This window comes from Panicum virgatum, chromosome 5K (assembly GCF_016808335.1).
Source record: "Panicum virgatum strain AP13 chromosome 5K, P.virgatum_v5, whole genome shotgun sequence".
In the NCBI taxonomy this organism is placed as follows: domain Eukaryota; kingdom Viridiplantae; phylum Streptophyta; class Magnoliopsida; order Poales; family Poaceae; genus Panicum; species Panicum virgatum.
Genome location: NC_053140.1, coordinates 8,069,796 through 8,089,627, shown reverse-complemented (window position 1 = coordinate 8,089,627; position 19,832 = coordinate 8,069,796).

Genomic DNA, 19,832 nt, shown 5'->3' with positions numbered 1-19,832 from the left:
TGACAACTTCTAGTTACTACGAGAAGCCATAGAGGTTTGAGCATATGGTTGCAACTTGAGGTAAACCATATTGCCCACACTGAATTCTCTCTCAGACCGGTTCTTATCAGCATGCTGTTTCATCCTATGTTGAACCCTGAGTAGCTGCATCTGAATGATTTCAGTGAGGTTTGCGCGATCCTTCAACCAAGCATCTAAATCTGGGACATCACAAATTGATTCAGCTATAATGCCAAGCAGTCTGGGAGGGTGTCCATAAAGTACCTCAAAAGGTGAACGTCCCAATGCCGAGTGCAAGGTGGTGTTGTACCAAAACTCAGCCAAAGGCAAATAATCCTTCCACTTCCTGGAGCATGAGCTAACCAAACAATGGAGAAATGTTTCCAAACATTGATTAAGACGCTATGTTTGGCCATCAGTCTGCGATGGTAGGCCGAGCTCATCAGGAGAGCTGTATCAGACAACCAAAATAAGGACCGCCAAAGAGTGCTAGTGAAGATCTTGTCTCTGTCTGAGATGATGGCTTGGGGAAGGCCGTGGAGCTTGTAGATGTTATCAAAGTACAGCTGAGCAACTTGAAGGGTAGTAAATGGGTGAGATAGCGGCAGGAAGTGAGCATACTTGGACAGTTTGTCAACCACTACCAGGATTGTTGGGATCTTTGCTTCTTAGATGCCCAGACAGGGAGCATGAACAGTAAGAAAGATGACAATGAAAGTTGGTGTCAAAATCTCCAATAATGATTAGAAAATTCAACCCTTTACACTGTGGAGGGGGGGGGGGGCTATTTATACCCCTAGCCCTCAGCCAGGTTTTCCTAAATTGCCCCCTCCCAACTCATTTACAGCTCACTCTTAGCCGGCTCCGGGGTAAAATTACAAGGTGAGAGGTTTACAAATCCGACCTTCTCACGTATTCGAGAGGTGTACAAATCCGACATTCTCACATATTCACATTTTACTCACATGTCTACAAACGACGAAGGTTACAACAACCTTCGGGAACCTCCGGGAGTTAGAGCCATGAAGGTTCCATCAACGAGCAATCAGCTGCCACCTTCGTTCCCGAGCTTGATCACCTAACCCGAAGGTCCTGGTCTTCGGACTTGTGCTTATGTGCAACCCTTCGTCACCTTCGGCATGACGGAAGCGGTGTCCTTTCGTACCGAGGGTTTTGGTGTTTGCACTTGCGCTTCTGGGCAGCCATTCGTTACCTTCGGCCTACAGAAGGTGATATCCTTCGGACCAAAGGTCATGGTTTTTGAGCTTGCGCTTCTTAGTGTTCATCCCATACCTTCGGGTATACTTGGCTCCATCTCGTTGTGGCCTTGCAAACAGGTTAGGGAGCATTTCTGAGGGTGAGGGCTTGACTCGAAGGTCCAATCCCCAACAGTAGCCCCTCGAGGGCGAGGTCCGAAGCCGATGGTCCGAACCCTTGTTAATGAAGAAGATTGCGCGTAACCTTCGGTAAGCTCCCGAGGAAAAACGTCTCCCGAACCGTCGGCTGCAACGATCGTTTTTTGTTGTGTACGTGTCGGGCTCTGATTGCGCTGCTTGGTTGGCCGTCTCCTCGGTTTTTCCGTTGGTACTGTTTCTTTTCACCTCCTATAAAAGCGGAGGTGGTGGGGGGGGGGTAAAGCATGTGCCCTCTCGAGCTTGGCTTACCTTCGACGCTTTCGGCTATAAAGCGCTTTTTCCGAAGGTTTTTCTTTCGTGCGAATCAGGTTGCTTGTTTTTTTCGGTGTAAGTAGCTTTGCGGCTCATGGCTCGCACTAAACAAACAGCGAGGTTGATCGAAGGTTCGTTTGAGCCTTTGTTTCTAATTTGACTTTGTTTTTTTTTGTAGATATGGCATTCATTAAGAGGGGGGGTTCTTCGTGCAGACTCAGGTCCAGCTCCCGAGGGAGAGGTTGGTGGTTCGCAGCCGTCTCAGCAGCAGCAGCAATCCAGCGAGAGTCTTTCGGTGGTGTCCGCGGACGTGTCGGAACTGATGGCTCCGGAGAAATGTAAGACTTTGTTTTTCGAGCCATCTGTCGTATCTCAGAGCATGATAGACTTCTACGTTACGAAGGGCTATTTCGCCGAGGGGGTTTGTCGACCTCCGGGGGCAGAATTGATTCCTGTACCGGAGACAGGCGAGGTTGTGGTCTTTAAGGATTTTTTTACAGCGGGACTTAGACTTCCGATGGATCCAATTGTGCCGAAGCTTTTGGAGCCATTCAACGTGAAGCTACACCACTTTACCCCGAACGGGATTGTTGCATTGGCCAAATTTCTGTGGGTGGTAAGGATCTTCGGAGGGGAAGTGTCTGTGGATGCCTTTTGTAGGCTTTTCCAGCTGCACTGCCAGCCTCGTAAGGTCTATGTAGATGATGATTCGGAGCTTAGCGAGGTTCAGAACGGCTGCTGCACCTTCGTTCCTCGTAAGTCGAACAAAAGGACCGGTTTGTTAAAGGTTATGCTCTCGACAGCTTACAAGAACAAGTGGGAGGGGAACTGGTTAGGATATTGGTTTTACGCCAAGATTGGCTTCCCTGATCCCGAAGGTTCTAGTGAGGAGAAGTATCTGCTGGCTTTGGACATTGAGATGTTCGATCACGTCTATCATCCTGCCTTCAGCAAGCGCGGGCCGGGTTTCAAATCGTGTCTGGAGGCCTTCATGACGGCTTACCAAGTTTGTGGTGGCAGGGATGCTGTCGAGGAATTTCTGGCTGTGAAGGTTTGGTCGCTTGCTGCTGGCTGGTCTCCGTCGAGGTTCGAGCGTAAGCGCTTTGTTGGTTTGAAGTATGATGTGACTTCTCCGGTTTTTGGGCTTCGGAGGCCCGAGGGTTCCAGTGACGAAGTTATTGTGGATGAGCTAGAGCGGCAGGCTGCGGAGATACTGGGCCCTTGGAACAAAAAAGAGTATCTTTCTTTGGTGGAGGTGTGCGGAGGGAACCTTCGGTTGAACCGGTGCTTGGCTGAGATGGGTGTCGCTTACGAGCCTCGGCCGGTTCCGGCGAACGCCATTCCAAGAATGACGCTGCCGGGGAACGTTGGTTCGGAGGTTCCTGAGTCGAAATCTAGGGGAAAGGTTAAGGTGGATGAGGCGGGGAGCTCCGGGGCTACTGGCACGCGGGGACGCGGGCGTGGTCGGAAACCTTCGAGCATGAAGGTTTCTGTTGCGAGGGCTGAGAGCGCCAAGAGGAAGGCGCGAGATGAGGAGGTTTCTTCGGGCAATAGCGGTACGCCCTCATTCATGGAAGAGCTCATCGGGACGGTGGGTGGGGAGATCGTAGTTCCCGAGGGGAGGCTTTTTAGATCCCGTTATTATCTCAGCGATGAGTACGGGACCATGCTTTTCGGTTCCGGCCATCAGGTTGAGGTGGCGAAAGTGCTGATTAATCTTCATTGTTCCTTCGAAGGTACGATGAAGAGGAAGAGGATTCAAAGCCTCGTTAAGATTGGGCCCAGGCCTACGGACCTTACGAAGCCACCCGTGACGAGGGTGACTGCCTCGATGGCTGAAGCCCTGAAGGATCCGGCTCCGGCGCCAAAGGATGCGCAGCCTGTTCTTGCGGTGAACATCGAGGAGGGGGAAATCTTGGTTGGTGAGATGCTGATGGCGCTCAGAGGTGGAGAGGCTCCTGGTGGTTCCTCTGCTCCACCTTCGGACAAAGAGGTGGAGGCTTTGGAGGGGATGGCCTTCGACGAGTCTGGTAAGTTTCACCTACTTGGCTTTTCCTGATTACCTAACTTGTTCGTCGCTCTCGAAGGGGTTTTTACTTATGTTACTTTTTGCAGCTGTGTCGGCGTCAATGCAGCAGCTCTTGTCCGTGATGTACGGGCCTGGCACGACTGGGATTCTCCCCCCGAGAAAGGTGAGGGGCCTTGTTTCATTTTTAGCTTTTGATCAATCTTTTAGTGTTCCCGAAGGTGATTTTGTTTTTGTTTTTGTTTCAGAGTTTAATGCAGCCGTGGCAGAGACGTCTACCTCCGACGCTGCCTTTATCGTTGCCGAGTTGAGCAAGAAGCTTGCCCATGCCAGCCGAATATTATTGCAAAAGGCTAAGGCAGATGCGGACCTTCGGGTGAAAAGCGCCACCGAGAGATTAGGTCTGGCTGACAAACTGCGGCGAGCTGAACCAGCAACTGAAGGTTAAGTGCTCGAAGCTGGAGTCAACTGCTTCGGATAACGAGAAGGTTCTAGAGAGCCTTCGGAGGACCGTTGAGGGGGATGCGAACGAGAAAGCTGCCCTCAAGGGTAGGATCACCGAGCTGGAGTGGGTTCAGGCTAAATTGATTGAACTCGAGCGGGTCTTACCCGAGGTCGCCAGACGTGCCGATGGAGTGTACCAAGAGTACAAGAAGGCTCTTGCTGCCCTTGGAGCAGAGCCTTTGCGCCCTTGCCCGAGCCGATCGAAGGTCCCCAAGTTTTCTTTCTGCTTTTGGACTGGTTGCTGTCAGAATTCGAGGGCCTTGGTGAGGTGATGAGCGTTGCAAATGACAACGCGGCCTCTGTTTCCTTCGAGGGGCTTGTTGGAAATCTTCTTCGTGCTGGCGCAGTTGATCTTGACCGACTGGATGGTTTTCAGTATGTACCCTAAGAAGGCTTGGCAGTGGAGGTGGCAAGAATTCAAGAGGTGAAGGCTGCGTTTTTTGAGCAATTCTGGGAAACTTCTGGCAAGATTGCCGTTCGGACTCTGGCGGCCGCAGCTGCTGAGGTAGGGTTGGTTTCAGCAACCTTTCATTTTTTTGTTTGTTTTTGATTGGTTTCGTCTATTTGGTGCAGGGGGCGACTCCTGATCATCCTTCGGAGGTCAATCGAATTTCCGAGGATCGGAGGTCTCCTTCGGGGAATGGCGCCGCTGGTTCGTAGGGGGCTCAGGTTAGAGATTAGTTTGTAGTTTACTTTGGTAGTTTTCTAGCACTTTGGTCTGTAAATATTGCCATGGTGCAGGATGTGAACAATGCTATGGTATTGATGAGCTGGGAGGCTTTTAGCCTTGCTCGTCCTGGATGCAGCGTTATGGAATATTTAAGCTGGTCCGGTAGAAATTCATTGTGACATGTTTTGCTCCTTTGTCTGAATGTGACCTTCGCGATTGCCTTTGTAGTGGCTTCTTATTGCGTATCCTTCGGGTTTCCTTTATGAGTGCATTCTTCAGGGTGATGTGTTTTGTGCGTCCTTCGAGGTGTTTTGTTATTTGCATCCTTCGAGGTGCTATGTTTTGTGCATCCTTCGAGGTGCTTTGTTATGTGCATCCTTCGAGGTGCTATGTTTTATGCATCCTTCGAGGTGCTATGTTTTGTGCATCCTTCGAGTTGCTTTATTACGTGCATCCTTCGAGGTGCTATGTTTGTGCATCCTTCGAGGTGCTATGTGTCTTGAGAGAAACGTCTCCCTTTCTGTTGTAATGCTCCTGTGGGTTTGCTAGGTAAGGTACGACTGGGCGGCACGCAGGTATTTTGGTTTTGGAGAAAAATGCCCCCCCCCCCCTTGCCAGCGTGTTGTCCCAGGGGATCCTTTTCGAAGGCTGCTTTTGGTAGGGGCGAGTTTCCTTCAGAATAAGTTTGACGGCTTTTAGTATGATGAAAGTCCTTCGGGAGGCAAATTGTTGTCATTCGGGGCGACGCTTGTTAGGGTTGTTTTTCTTGGAAAACATCTCCCCCCTTTCTACCAAGTCGTCGCCCGGACGTAATTTCTTTTTTGTTGCACCTCGATATATAGTTTGTTTACCAATCGAGTCAACGCGCGGAAGTGTTGCATTTTGGGAAAAATGTCTCCCCCCTTCCTTGCGCGCTGTAGTCCTTGAGTGGTTTAGTTCTTTTTGTTTCGGGTAGGTCGAATGATGGGTGCCGAATGTTCTTGTGGAAAAAACGTCCCCCCCTTCTGGCATCCATCTTTCGATTTTTCCGAGGTAGCCTGTTGGTCTTCACTTTGCACTTATTGTGCCCTTTTTGTCGTTGGTTTTTGGTTCGTACCCTTTGAAAGGCCCATTGGAGTTTTTGCTCTTGTTGTGCGTTTGTGCCGAAGGTTTTTTGGTTCGGACCTTTTGAAAGGTCGAAGCCCCTTGGTGTTTTTGCGCTTGTTGTGCGCTTGTGCCGAAGGTTTTTTGGTTCGGACCTTTTGAAAGGTCGAAGCCCCTTGGCGTTTTTGCCCTTGTTGTACGCTTGTGCCGAAGGTTTTTTGGTTCGGACCTTTTGAGAGGTCGAAGCTACTTGGTGTTTTTGCACTTGTTGTGCGTTTGTGCCGAAGGTTTTTTGGTTCGGACCTTTTGAGAGGTCGAAGCCCCTTGGCGTTTTTGCACTTGTTGTGCGTTTGTGCCGAAGGTTTTTTGGTTCGGACCTTTTGAAGGGTCGAAGCCCCTTGGCGTTTTTGCACTTGTTGTGCGCTTGTGCCGAAGGTTTTTTGGTTCGGACCTTTTGAGAGGTTGAAGCCCCTTGGCGTTTTTGCACTTGTTTTGCGTTTGTGCCGAAGGTTTTTTGGTTCGGACCTTTTTAGAGGTCGAAGCCCCTTGGCGTTTTTGCATTTGTTGTGCGTTTGTTTTGAGAAGTATGCAAAGTTTGCGGACTCTGCATACTTTGCTAACTTACTATTTTATTTAGCATGCAGATGCTTGCCGAAGCTTGCCATTTTGACTGCTTAGGCGAGAGTGATACTATTTGGGGAAAATTCATTGTATTGAGATAGTTTACACTGGGTCCGCCTCGTCAAAAACCTCACCTCCTGTGCGGAGTTTCCCCTTGTGAGGAAAAGAGTACGGCCCGTTTACAATGTAAGAAATAACTGAAAATAGATGCGAAGGTCCGCGATCGCTTATATCTTCGCAATGCGACCTTTTTACAAGCTTAAATGTAGTACTTTTTGAGGCTGTCGATATTCCAAGGATGCTGCAGCTCATTGCCTTCGGCGTCGGACAAGTGATATGACCTTGGCCTGTTGCTTTCGATTACTAGGAATGGTCCGTCCCACTTGGGTTGAAGTTTGCCGGAGATTTCGGCATTTGGCTTCCTTTTTAGGACCCAGTCTCCGATTGCGATGCCCTTTTTCATGATCTTCTTGTCTCTCCATTTTGTGGTTTCTTGTTGATACTTCTCTAGGTTTTCCGAAGCTTGTAGGATGTCCAGTTCCATGAGGTCTTTGTCATCCGAGGGGATGGCCTCAACTAGGTGAGTCACCCTTAGGCTTCGGTTTTTAAGTTCCTCCGGTGTCATTGCTTCGGCACCGTAGAGTAGCCTAAATGGGGTGAACTTGGTGGTTCTTGATTTTGAGGTGTTGTGGGACCAGATGACCTTCGGGAGTTCATCGGCCCATTTTCCTTTTTTTTGTTCGAACATGCACTTTTTGATGCTGCGGAAGATAATGCCATTGGCTCTTTCGATGGCACCATTGGATTGCGGGTGATACACTGAGGCAAAGATTACCTTCGTGCCCACGCTGTAACAGAATTCTCTGAAGAGCTGTGAATCAAATTGTTTGCCGTTATCTACGGTGATCTCCCTTGGGACCCCGAACCTGCAGATTATGTTCTGCCAAAAGAATTTTTTGATTGTTTGTGAGGTTATGTTGATTAGTGGCTTGGCTTTGATACACTTTGTAAAGTACTCGACAGCAACTGCTGCGTACTTGTAGTTGCCCTGAGCTGTGGGTAGAGGTCCCACTAGGTCAATTCCCCATCTTTGAAGAGGCCAGGTCGGAGGTATCAGCTGAGTTGGCTCCGAAGGTTTTGAGGACTTTGGACCCATCATTTGGCATGCTTTGCAGGTTTTCACTATGTGCTGAGCATCCTTCAGCGCCGTTGGCCAGAAGAATCCTTGCCTGAAGGCTTTGGATACAAGTTGTCTGAAGCCAATGTGTGAACCGCAAAACCCGGAGTGAATTTCCTTGAGGAGCTCGATTCCTTCGGTTATCGAGATGCATTTTAACCATGGGTTGGTTACACCTGACTTGAACAACTCTCCCTAGAAGATAACATAGCCCCTCGCTCTCTGGAACATTTTCTTCTCCTCTTTCTCATCTGGCAGCTCGATGTTTCCCCAAAGGTACTCCATTATAGGTTTTTCTCCAATCTTCAGATGAGATGTTTGAAACTTGTTTTTCTTTTTTCGGTTTGACAGAAGGTTGTGTGATTTCTTCGAAAAATACATCCGAAGGTAACTGCTCTTTTCTTGATTCTGCTTTTGCCAGCTTGTCGGCTTCGTCGTTCATGTGCCTCGGGATGTGAACGATGTCGAAGCCCTTAAAATACTTCTCCATGGATCTTACGGCATCGAGGTACTCGAAGAGCTCTGGTTTTCTTGCCTCTGAGTCCTTTTCGATGTGACCTCTGACAACCTTCGAATCTGTTCTGACTATGAAATTTTGATGGCCGAGGGCTTTCATTTTGCAAAGGCCCAACAGCAAGGCTTCGTACTCGGTGGTGTTGTTGGTTGATGTTTCGAGGTTGCCGAAGGTCAGCCGTGCTGCGTATCTTGTTTTTGCTCCCGAAGGAGACTATGATTGCAGCAATACCGGCTCCGTCGTTGTACCAAGCCCCGTCACAGTGCACGATCCAGGTTTCAGTCGAAGGTTCCTCCCTGAAGGTTGGGGATCTCCAATCGGCAATGAAATCTGCCAATACTTGTGACTTGATGGCCGTTCTTCTTTCGAAGTCTATGTAAAACTCAGAGAGTTTCGAAGCCCATTTGGCAATTCTAACTGAGGTCTCTATGTTACTGAACAAGTCATGCAAAGGTTGATCTGTGACCACTATTATCTTGTGAGCTTCGAAATAGTGTCGAAGCTTCCGGGCAGACATGACTACTGTATATGCGATTTTTTCTAGCTCTGAGTACAGGAGCTTCGAGCCTGCGAGAGCTTCGGATACGAAATAAACAGGTAGTTGCTTCTTTTTTCCTTCGCTCTCTCTCTCTCGAGCATGAGCGCTGCACTGACGGCAGAGTAGGATGCTGCGATGTACAGGAGCAACACATCCTTTGGGTCAGGTGAGGTCATTTTGACCATGTTCTGTAGGTGGTTTTTTAGCACCTGGAGGGCTTCGCTTTGCTCGGGGCCCCACTCAAATTTGTTTGCGTTGCGAAGGACCTTGAAGAATGGTAGGCTTCGGTCTGCAGAGCGGGGGATGAATCTGTTTAGGGCTGCAATCCGCCCTATGAGTTTCTGTACGTCCCTGATGGACTTTGGCTCCTCCATGTTCCAAAGAGCTTTTACTTTGTCAGGGTTTGCTTCGATGCCTTTGGTGGACACTAGGCATCCTAGCACCTTTCCTTTGTGAACTCCGAAGATGCACTTGTTGGGGTTCAAGGACAGTCCTGCTTTTCTTAAGCTTGCGAAGGTTTCGGCCAGGTCTGCCACATGGTTGCTTCTTATTGAACTGGTTACAACAATGTCATCAACATAAGCCAGGACATTCCTTCTAAGTTGATGCTCTAAGACTACAGAAGACATTCTTGAAAAGACCGTCCTGCATTCTTTAGTCCTTCGGGCATCCTCACGAAGCATTAGGTGCCGAAGGGGGTTATGAAACTTGTTTTTTCTTCGTCCTCTTTCCTCATCCAAATCTGATGGTATCCGGAGAAACAATCCAGTAGAGACATCAGTTGACTGTTTGCCGCATCATCGACGACTCAGTCGATTCTTGGCAGTGGGAAATCATCCTTCGGGCAGGCTTTATTGAGGTCAGTGAAATCAATGCACATGCGCCATTTGCCATTCTTCTTTTTGACCGGCACAGTGTTTGCCAGCCATGTTGGGTATTTGACTTCTCGAATAACATTTGCATCTAGCAGTCTCTGGACTTCGGCTTTGACCGCTGCAACTTTTTCGTCTGCCATTTTGCGAAGCTTTTGCTTCTTTGGCTTGATGTTTGGGTTGATGTCCAAACGGTGCTCAATGATGTCTCTGCTGACGCCCCGTAGGTCACTTGCTGACCATGCAAAAACATCTTGGTTCTTGCGGAGGAACTCAAGGAGTTCTTTTTCCTCCTCGGGCTCGAGAGTTGCATTGATGGTTACCATCTTGTCGGGTAGATGCACGTCAAGGGGAACCTTCTTGACTTCGCAGTCTTCCTCGAAGGTTGTTTTCTCGCTGTCTCTCTACTGCTCTTTGAAGGTATCAGGCTTAGATTCAGTCCGAAGGTTGTGGACATTTTTTTGGCGTGGGGTGTATCCCCGCTCTATGTCCCGTGCAAGTTGCTGGTCTCCGCGGATGGTGATGACCCCCGCGGGGGCTGGAATCTTCATGCACAAGTACAGCTGATGAACGATAGCTTCGAACTTGTTGATTGTCTCCCTTCCTAGGATTGCTCTGTGTGGGTAGGGCATCTCTACCACATCAAAGGTGATGTGTTCTGTTCTTGCGTTAGCTGTGTCTCCGAAGGACACGGGTAGTGATAGTTTGTCGATTGCGTTCACTCTTTTTCCTCCAAATCCCATTAAGGGGATATCCGAGGGCTGAAGCAGGCTTCGGTCAATACCCATCTTATCGAAGGTGTCACAAAATATGATGTCTACAGAGCTGCCAGTGTCAACTAGTATCTTGCTAATCCTCCAGCCTTGAATGTTTGCCTCGATGACGAGGGCATCTGTGTGTGGGTAGCTGATGAGGTTGACATCTTCTTCGGAGAAGGTGATCGGAGAGTGTGACCACTAGGTTCTCTTGGTTGGACCTTCGGAGATGATGCAATGGACTTGCCTGAAGTAGTCCCTGCGCTGCCTCTTGTTTTCGAAGTCCAGGGTGGAACCTCCGGAGATGGGCATGATCATGCCGAAGGATGGTAGTGCCGCGGGTTGGCTATTTGTGGTTTGGTTTTCTTGTTTTGGTGGGTGAGCTGGGGATGGTGGTAGCTACTCCTGAGTGGGTTGAGCTTGGGTTGTGGGTTGAATGGTTTGCGTTTGAGGGTTTGGCTGCGGCTGCCAATTGCGATTGTAGTTGTAGTTAAACATGGGTGGGCGGTGTGCTTGTGTAAATGGTGGAGGTGGAACGAACGAAGGTTGCGTGTACTGTATTTGTTGAGGTTGTTGGGTGTGTGGCCATGTAGTGTGCCCAACTAGCTTGGCTTTTTTCTCGGCCTCCATTCTGTCAAGGGTCTTCTTCTTCTCCGGGCACTGGTTTGTTCTGTGGTCGGAGTCAGACCCATGGAAGTGACAAGAATTTTTTGGGATCACGCGAAGGTCCACGACCTCGGCCCCTTCCTCTGCCGCGACCTCTGCCCCGTGCCCCGGACGAAGGTTGCTTGTCGTTTGAGCGTTGGGGTTCCGACTCTGGTGGTGTCATGAAGGGATCGAAGGTTATCTGATCCTCAACTTCATGCGAAGGTTCCAGAGGTAAGATGAGCTGGTGAGCTGGCTGCTTTTCTTGTTGTCATGTTTGTTGATTGTATTTCTCTGCCTGACGCATGATTTTTCTTTGCTCTACCCTTCTGCGGTGGTCGGCGTCTGACTTCGCATACTTTTCTGCTTCTGAATAAAGCTCCTCTAGAGTCCTCGGAGGTTCTCTTATGAGGTGGGAAGCAAGCTGGCTAGGCATGAGACCCTCAATGCATTTCTCTATCGCATCTTTCTCTGGGAAGTTTGGGATTTGAGCCTTCTTTTGGATGAACCTCCGGAAGTAGTCATAGAGAGGCTCACGGTCATCCTGGGGGCATTTGAAGTCTTTTACAGTGTTGGCGTTGAGCCTTCTGAAGCCTTGGAAGTCCTGTAGGAGCCTTCCTTTCAGCTGATACCAGTTGTTGATTGATTGCGGAGGCAAGTACGAGTACCAGTTGGCCACAGAACCTTCGCAGGCCATGACGAAGGACTTGGCCATGGTGGAGTCGTCACCTCCGGCCGAAGCGATAGTTGCTTCGTAGGCCATGAGGAACTGAGTTGGATCTGTTGTAGCGTTGTACTTGGGGAGCTGTGTTGGCTTGTAGCCGAGCGGCCATGAAGTTCGCTGCAGAGCGACTGAGAGTGGCGAGGTCGGGTCAAATGGGAGGTTGACCGGCGGTGGCCTTTGGTTCTCATTATGAGCGAAGGCTGTCTGGAGGATGACGCGGTTTTCTTGCTGGGAGGAACCTTCGGGCATTTCTTGGTATGCCCTCTGCAAGCTCTCAACTTCTGCCTCCATCTCTGCTAGCCTGTGCCTGGCCTCAACTAGCTTGTTTGCTTGGTCCAGTGCCCACTTTTTGGTGGCAAGCTGGGCTTCGATGTTCTTTTTCTTCATTTCAAGGGCTTTGAGCTTGAGTGCTGCTTCTGTGAGTTGATGAGCTTCGGTGTTTTCAGTGTTATCAATCAGGTCTCCATGAGGAGCAGCTTTGTTGGTGATGTCTTCCATTTGTGAGTTGGCTCCTTCATGCTGCGGTTGAGGGCCGTCGAGGATGCGGCCAGGCTCAGTGGAGGTGCTTGTGGTGCCGGCGGTGGCTTTCTTCTTCGCTGGGGCCATCGAGGGTTGTCTTACGTGCTGGAATGGTGGGCGCCGCTGTTGGGATCTTTGCTTCTTAGATGCCCAGAGAGGGAGCATGAACAGTAAGAAAGATGACAATGAAAGTAGGTGTCGAACTCTCCAATAATGATTAGAAAATTCAACCCTTTACACTGTGGAGAGGGAGGGCTATTTATACCCCTAGCCCTCGGCCAGGTTTTCCTAAATTGCCCCCTCCCAACTCATTTACAGCTCACTCTTAGCCGGCTCTGGGGTAAAATTACAAGGTGAGAGGTTTACAAATCCGACCTTCTCACGTATTCGAGAGGTGTACAAATCCGACCTTCTCACATATTCACGTTTTACTCACATGTCTACAAACGACGAAGGTTACAACAACCTTCGGGGACCTCCGGGAGTTAGAGCCATGAAGGTTCCATCAACGAGCAATTAGCTGCCACCTTCGTTCCCGAGGTTGATCACCTAACCCGAAGGTCCTAGTCTTCGGACTTGTGCTTCTGTGCAACCCTTCATCACCTTCGGCATGACGGAAGCGGTATCCTTCGTACCGAGGGTTTTGGTGTTTGCGCTTGTGCTTCTGGGCATCCATCCGTTACCTTCGGCCTACAGAAGGTGATATCCTTTGGACTGAAGGTCATGGTTTTTGAGCTTGCGCTTCTTAGTGTTCATCCGATACCTTCGGGTATACTTGGCTCCATCTCGTTGTGGCCCTGCAAACAGGTTAGGGAGCATTTCTGAGGGTGAGGGCTTGACCCGAAGCTCCAATCCCCAACAAGGATTATTGTGTCAGACCCGGGCAGCGGGACTGCTCACAGACGTAGAATATTCTAAAATAAAGGATAGCGCATGATATGTATCTTATCCTATTATAACTATCCGTACATTGTAACTATCCGTACAGAAGTAGGACTGGTCGAATAGAAGGAAACTACCCGATAGGCATCAGAAAGGACTCCTTCGTTAGTATTCGACTGGGATTTCCATGTAACTCTATCACCCAGACTATATAAGGGCAGACAGGGATCCCTCCAAAACAGAACCTCATCTAAGGCAATACAAACAACCAATAGGCCGTAGGGTATTACGCATCTCATAGCCCGAACCTGTCTAAAGTTTTGTGTTCCACGCACCATCGGTTCCAAACCTCGGTGAAACCCTACCTACAAATCTACCACCTCGGGGTATCCCTAGGTGGGCTTAGCTGCTAAACACCGACATACTCTGCACTCATGAGAATTGGGAAGGCCCTCGATGAAGTCCATACAAACCACTGACCATGCTTGATCAGGAATAGGTAAAGGCTGTAGAAGCCCAGGAGACTTAACATGTTCTATCTTAGCTTATTGACAAGTGGGGCATGCTTTGACATAATCACTGATGAATTGTTTCATTTTTGGCCAGGCAAACAGTTGCTTCACTCTGTGATAAGTTGCAGAAAATCCAGAGTGATCACCAATGGCACTGTCATGCAAAGCTTGTAAGATGTGCTGTTGAGCTACAATATTGTTGCCCACCCAAATTCTGCCCTTGTATCTAATCAAGCCATTTAGTAATTGAAAGCCTTTTTCATTGGTTGAACAAATGCTTAATTCAGTGAGAAGCTCCTTAGCCTGATCAACCTCTTCATAGCCATGTATGAGATTTGTCATCCATGCAGGAGTACTGATGGATATTGCCATAAGTGGAGAAGGTATGGTCTGTCTTGACAATGCATCTGCAGCCATATTGGAACTCCCTTTCTTATATGCAATAGAATAATCCAAATCCATCAATTTAAGAAGAGCCTTCTGTTGGATCTTTGTGTGAATTCTCTGCTCAGTGAGGTGCAGCAGGTTCTTATGGTCAGTTTTAATGGTAAATGTTCTAGACTGCAAGTAAGATCTCCATTTATCCACAGCCAGTATGATAGCTAAGCACTCCTTCTCATAAGTAGAGAGGGCAGAATTTCTTGGGCTCAGTGTCTGACTAAAAAAAGCAATTGAGTGATTATCTTGCATCAGCATAGCTCTAATGCTAAACTCACTAGCATCAGTTTCCAGGATGAACTCCTTAGAAAAATTGGGAAGGGCCGACACTGGGGCAGAAGTCAGGGCAAGCTTCAATGTATCAAAAGCAGTTTGGGCCTCAGAAGTCCACAAGAATGGAACATTTTTCTTGAGCAGAGTTGTTAAAGGTCTGCTGATCAAACTGTAATGCTGAATAAATCGCCTATAATAACCTATAAGGCCCAAAAATCCTCGGAGCACTTTTAGATTAGAAGGTGGTTGCCATTGTTGAACAGCGACTATCTTTGTTGGATCTGTTGCAGCTCCCTGCTCAGATATCACATGGCCCAAGTATTCAATGGTAGACTGAGCAAAAGAACACTTGGAAGCTTTGGCAAAAGCTGATGTTCTTGCAAGGTTTGCAAAACAGTAGTGAGGTTTTGAACATGGTTCTCCACGGTGTCACTGTAAACCAAGATATTATCCATGAATGCCAATACAAACTTCCTCAAGAATGGAGCAAAGATATCATTCATAAGACCCTGAAATGAAGCTGGGGCATTTGTAAGGCCAAATGGCATAACCAAGAACTCATATAGGCCATGATGTGTTCTAAATGTTGCTTTGGGAATGTCTTGAGCTGTCACATGAATTTCGTGATACCCTGAACGAAGGTCGAGCTTGGAGAACCAAGAAGACCCAGATAGCTCATCAAGTTGTTATTCCACTACAGGCATTGGATGCTTATTTTTCACTGTGATAGCATTCAGCTTCCTATAATCAATGCAAAAACACCATGAGCCATCTTTCTTTCTCACCAACAGAACTGGAGAGGCAAAGGGGCTGGAGCTAGGTTTGATGATGCCTTTACTGAGCATATCCTTTAACTAATTCTCAATCTCAGTCTTCTGAGCAGGAGGAAATCTATAAGCTCTGGTGTTTACTGGTTGTGCACCTGAAATCAGTGGAAAATTGTGGTCCCAAGTTTTGGTAGGTGGCAAGCCTTCTGGTTCACTGAATACTACAGCAAATTTCTGTAATACAGCTTGAACTTCTGGTGGGCAGTTGTCTGCAGGTGGAGAAGTAGAAGTGACCATATTCAAAGGTTTGTCAGGAAGTACCTGTCTGAACTGAATCATGTGAGTAACTGCGTGTCTTCTGAGTAAGCCTTTCAGCTTATGAGTCCCAATTGCTTTGCAGGATACAGATTGAGCTGATAAACCGCGAAGAAGGATTCTCTTGCCCATAAACATGATTCTCATCTTCTTGTGCTGCCAATGAATCCACATAGGACTATGACACTCAAGCCAATCAGCACCTAGGATAATGTCAAAACTGCCCAACTGTATCACTCTCATATCCTGATTAAAGGAGTATCCCTGAGTCCACCACTGCATATTAGGGACCAACTCAGTGCAAGAAACATGGCCTCCATCAGCCACTGTGAAATGTTCAGCTGAGATAGTGTCTGTGGAACATTGCAGGTTGGCCACCATATCAGCACTGACAAAAGAGTATTCACTGCCAGAATCCACCAATATGAGTACTTCCTGTTTGGCCACTAGTCCTCGGAACTGCATAGTACGCCTGCGTTTCTGAGACAACTGCACCTCATCAGAAACGGCCATAAGAGAACCAGTAACAGGATTGGAGATATCTTCAGTATCAGATTCAGCGGAGTCAGAGTAGTCAATGACTTCAAGCAGCTCTTCAATCACATGCAGAGGAACCTGAGGAGGGCACTTATGTTGCCGATTCCACTTGTCACCACACTTGAAACAGAGGCCCTTATCCTTGCGATAAGCCTTCAGAAACTCCAATTTATCTGAGCGTGTGTGCTCGTCAGGTTGTGGCACATCAACTTTGGGCTTGCCTTTATCAACAGAATACCCCTGACGAGGAGAGCTCTTGTAGCTGTCGCGAAATTCCGCTCTAGATGATGGCTTGATTTTCCCATTGGCCAGTTCTTCTCCCTGTAAAAGTGCAAGAGCACTAGCAGTATCGACGTTGGGAGGACGATGCAGTGTAATAGCAGTACGAATATCATCACGTAGTCCACCAAAAAATGAGTAACAAAGTAGGTATCATCATAAGCCGAGTTCTAAAGCAGAACAGAGTGAGAAAGCTGTTCAAATTTCTCATAGTATTCAGCTACCGACCCTGTCTGGCGTAGAGAATCTAACTGGCACAAATAAATCTGATACTGATCACGATCAAAGCGGTTGCAAACAGCTTGACGCATAGCGGGCCAACTACTAATGCGACTACGGAGCTCATTAAGTTTGCAACCAAAAGGCTGCTGCTCCATTGAAATTCAAGGCGGCGAAACGAGTTTTGAGGGAGTCGCTAACAGAGAACAACTCGAAATACATCTCACAGTGGTCTGCCCACAAACGGGGGTTCTCCCCATCGAATTTGGGGAACTCCAATTTGGGCATCTGACCCGAGCGATAAGAACACCCTCTACCCTCCGAATGAGACTCGGGCGGAAGTTGGGTTCCGGTGGACATACCCGTGATCGGGCGCGGCGGATGGGCTCCAAGGATCCCACCGCCGTCATCCCGGTGGTTGATGGAATCGCCGTGCCCGCTGGGCCGCTCCAAGGTCGACGTAGATGGGCATGCCGCCTGCTGAGGAGCCACATTGAGGTCGATGGGGTTGACCCAACGAGGTGGAGGTGGTGGAGGCGCGGTCTGCGGGCGATGAGGCGCGACCGGTGGCGAAGGCGGTGGCGGTGGTAGAGTAGACTCAAGTCGCTGGAGGCACGACGCTGTCTCCGACGTCTTCGTCAACAGAGACCCGAGGGAGTCGTCGGCGGTGGAGCGCCAGGCCTCGAAGCCGCTTAGCTTGTCGAGCGTTTGCTTCATCATGTCCTCGAAGCTCTCGAACTTGCACGCTAGATCATCTAGCGACGCGGCCATCTGGAGTTGCGTCTTTGATGCCTTCCGGGGAGGAGCCAGGACGAGTGGGGGGGGGGGGGGATTCGGGTGGAGTAGGCTTTGTATACCAATTGTAAGAGTCCTGCTGAGAATAAGGGTAGAAATGGAGAAATCAGCAGGGAGGAAATCCCACCGAGACGAAGGGGAAATTGCTATTTTAGAATTCTAAATATTAAGTTTTTACTATTTCGATATTAGACCCATATCTATTATATTATTAAAAGAGTGATAAAAGAAATCACCACATTCACCGAGAGAGCCTAGAAATTCCCACATCAATCTAAAAAAGAGAAAAATTTGCACTGTTGGATTTTATGAAGATCCAATGATCTATATTATTTACGGTATGTATTATTCTAAGAATTCATTTCGTATTAAAAAATTCATATCACACAAAAAATCCACATTAGATTAGAACTCTATCATGCTTCGTATAAGGCTAGGATTAAAAAAGTAAGGAAAGGTCACATCATAAACACGTAATAGGACTCTATCATGCTTTTAATATTCTTTATTCTTTTAATATTCTCATAAATATATCCGTTTGTATCATGTATATTCTCACATTCATCAAAGCTTTGGCTCAGGTCCAAGACCGACTCTATCAGGTAAGTTCGCCGAGAGGGGGCTAGAAATTCTCACATTAATCGAAAAAAGAAAAGGATTTTTACCGTTGAATTTTATGAAGATCCAACGGTCTATATTATTCACGGTCTATATTATTCTAAGTATTCATATCGCATTAAAAAATTCATATCACACAAAAAATCCATATTGGATTAGAACTCTATCATGCTTGGTATACGGCTAGGATTAAAAAATAAGGAAAGATCACATCATAAACACGTACTAGGACTCTATCATGCCTAGAATTAGACTTTATTAGTTTTTTCTAATGTGAAAGGACTCGGACACCATCTTTCCATAGTCATGTCTTCGGTCAGGTTTAAAGAAAAAAAAGAAAGTTGACATCATAAAACATCAGAAAAAATAGCAAGCTCTGAGTCACAATCTAAACTCAGCAACTGAATTGAACTAAATAGGGAACTTCTCCATTAGGTGCATCGGACGTGAAATACACTAATCGATTCTAAATGTATGGAGGAAAAAATTGAAGATGGAGAAATTAGCCGAAATAGCCTGAGAAAATGAAGTCAAAGAAAAGAGTTAGAAATAACAGCAGAAGTATCCATGGAACTATAAATCGATGAGAGATCAAAAGTCTAAAGTGGTCCAATTTATGCTGTCAATCAAATAGGCTAAAAATAAATAAGAAATGTACAGTAACCAAAGTGAAAAATAGCCCTAAGTCGATAGCCTACGAATCTGCGATACATAACAAATTATTCAAATCAGTGCCGTTGTTCCTCTTTGCTCAGAAAAAATAGCAAGCTCTGAGGCACAATCTAAACTCAGCAACTGAGTTGAACTAAATAGGGAACTCCATTAGGTGCATCGGATGTGAAACACACTAATCGATTTTAAATATATGGAGGAAAAATTTGAAGATGGAGAAATCAGACGAAATAGCTCGAGAAAATGAAGTCAAAGAAAAGAGTTAGAAACAACAGCAAAGATATGCCCGGAACTATACATCGATGAGAGGACAAAAGTCTGAAGTGGACCAATTTATGCAGGTAATCAAATATACAATAATCAAAGCGAAAAATACCAATAGGCTCCACTGAATAAAATATATAGGGTTGCGCTATTTAACACGCTGCACGTTGAATTAGTAGTCAACGTGCCCGATGTAGCCACTAACCAGAAACGGTGAATCATGATAGAAAACTATTGAAGGGAAAAAATATCATGCTACCATGTGCTCTGTCCGAATAAAGCTATGTGCTAAAGAAATTTTGGAGCATAGCAAAAAAATGGAACTAAGACGAGTAAACCGTGATTTGTATGGTGGCTAGCATCCACTGCACTAATCGGAAATTGCAAGAGGAGAGAAGAATCTATAATAATTTACTGGATATCAACTAATGATTTACCATAATAATTTTGTTAGGCTAGCAACAATATGGTACTAGAATGCATTTGCAAGACTTGGCTGACAATACTGACCTACAAAACTATCCTCAACCAAACTTCCATTGGTTGAGAGAAAACCTGTCTCTAGGATGACCTCCAACCATTTTTGCCATAGAGCATATTCTCATGGAAGGTAACACAAGCAAGGGTGGTGGATAGCCTCAAAATTTAATCTAGATAATCTAGGTGTTAGGCTCAAAAAGGGCCGAGCTCTTATCTTATATAATTTGAGCTCAAAATATAAGGATCATGTTAGACTGTGAAGAGACCACTAGGGCTATAATCTCTTACCACCCATAAGTCCTACTTACCAGTGTACAAACTAACCTATTATATAGATAGCTACCGTGCAGATCACCATTGTGTAATGATGGTCACATACTCGAGTTCTAACCCTAAATAATGATATAAGCATATATGTTCCATTGATAAAGAAGATTTAATTGCAGACTTTTTCATCCTCACAAAT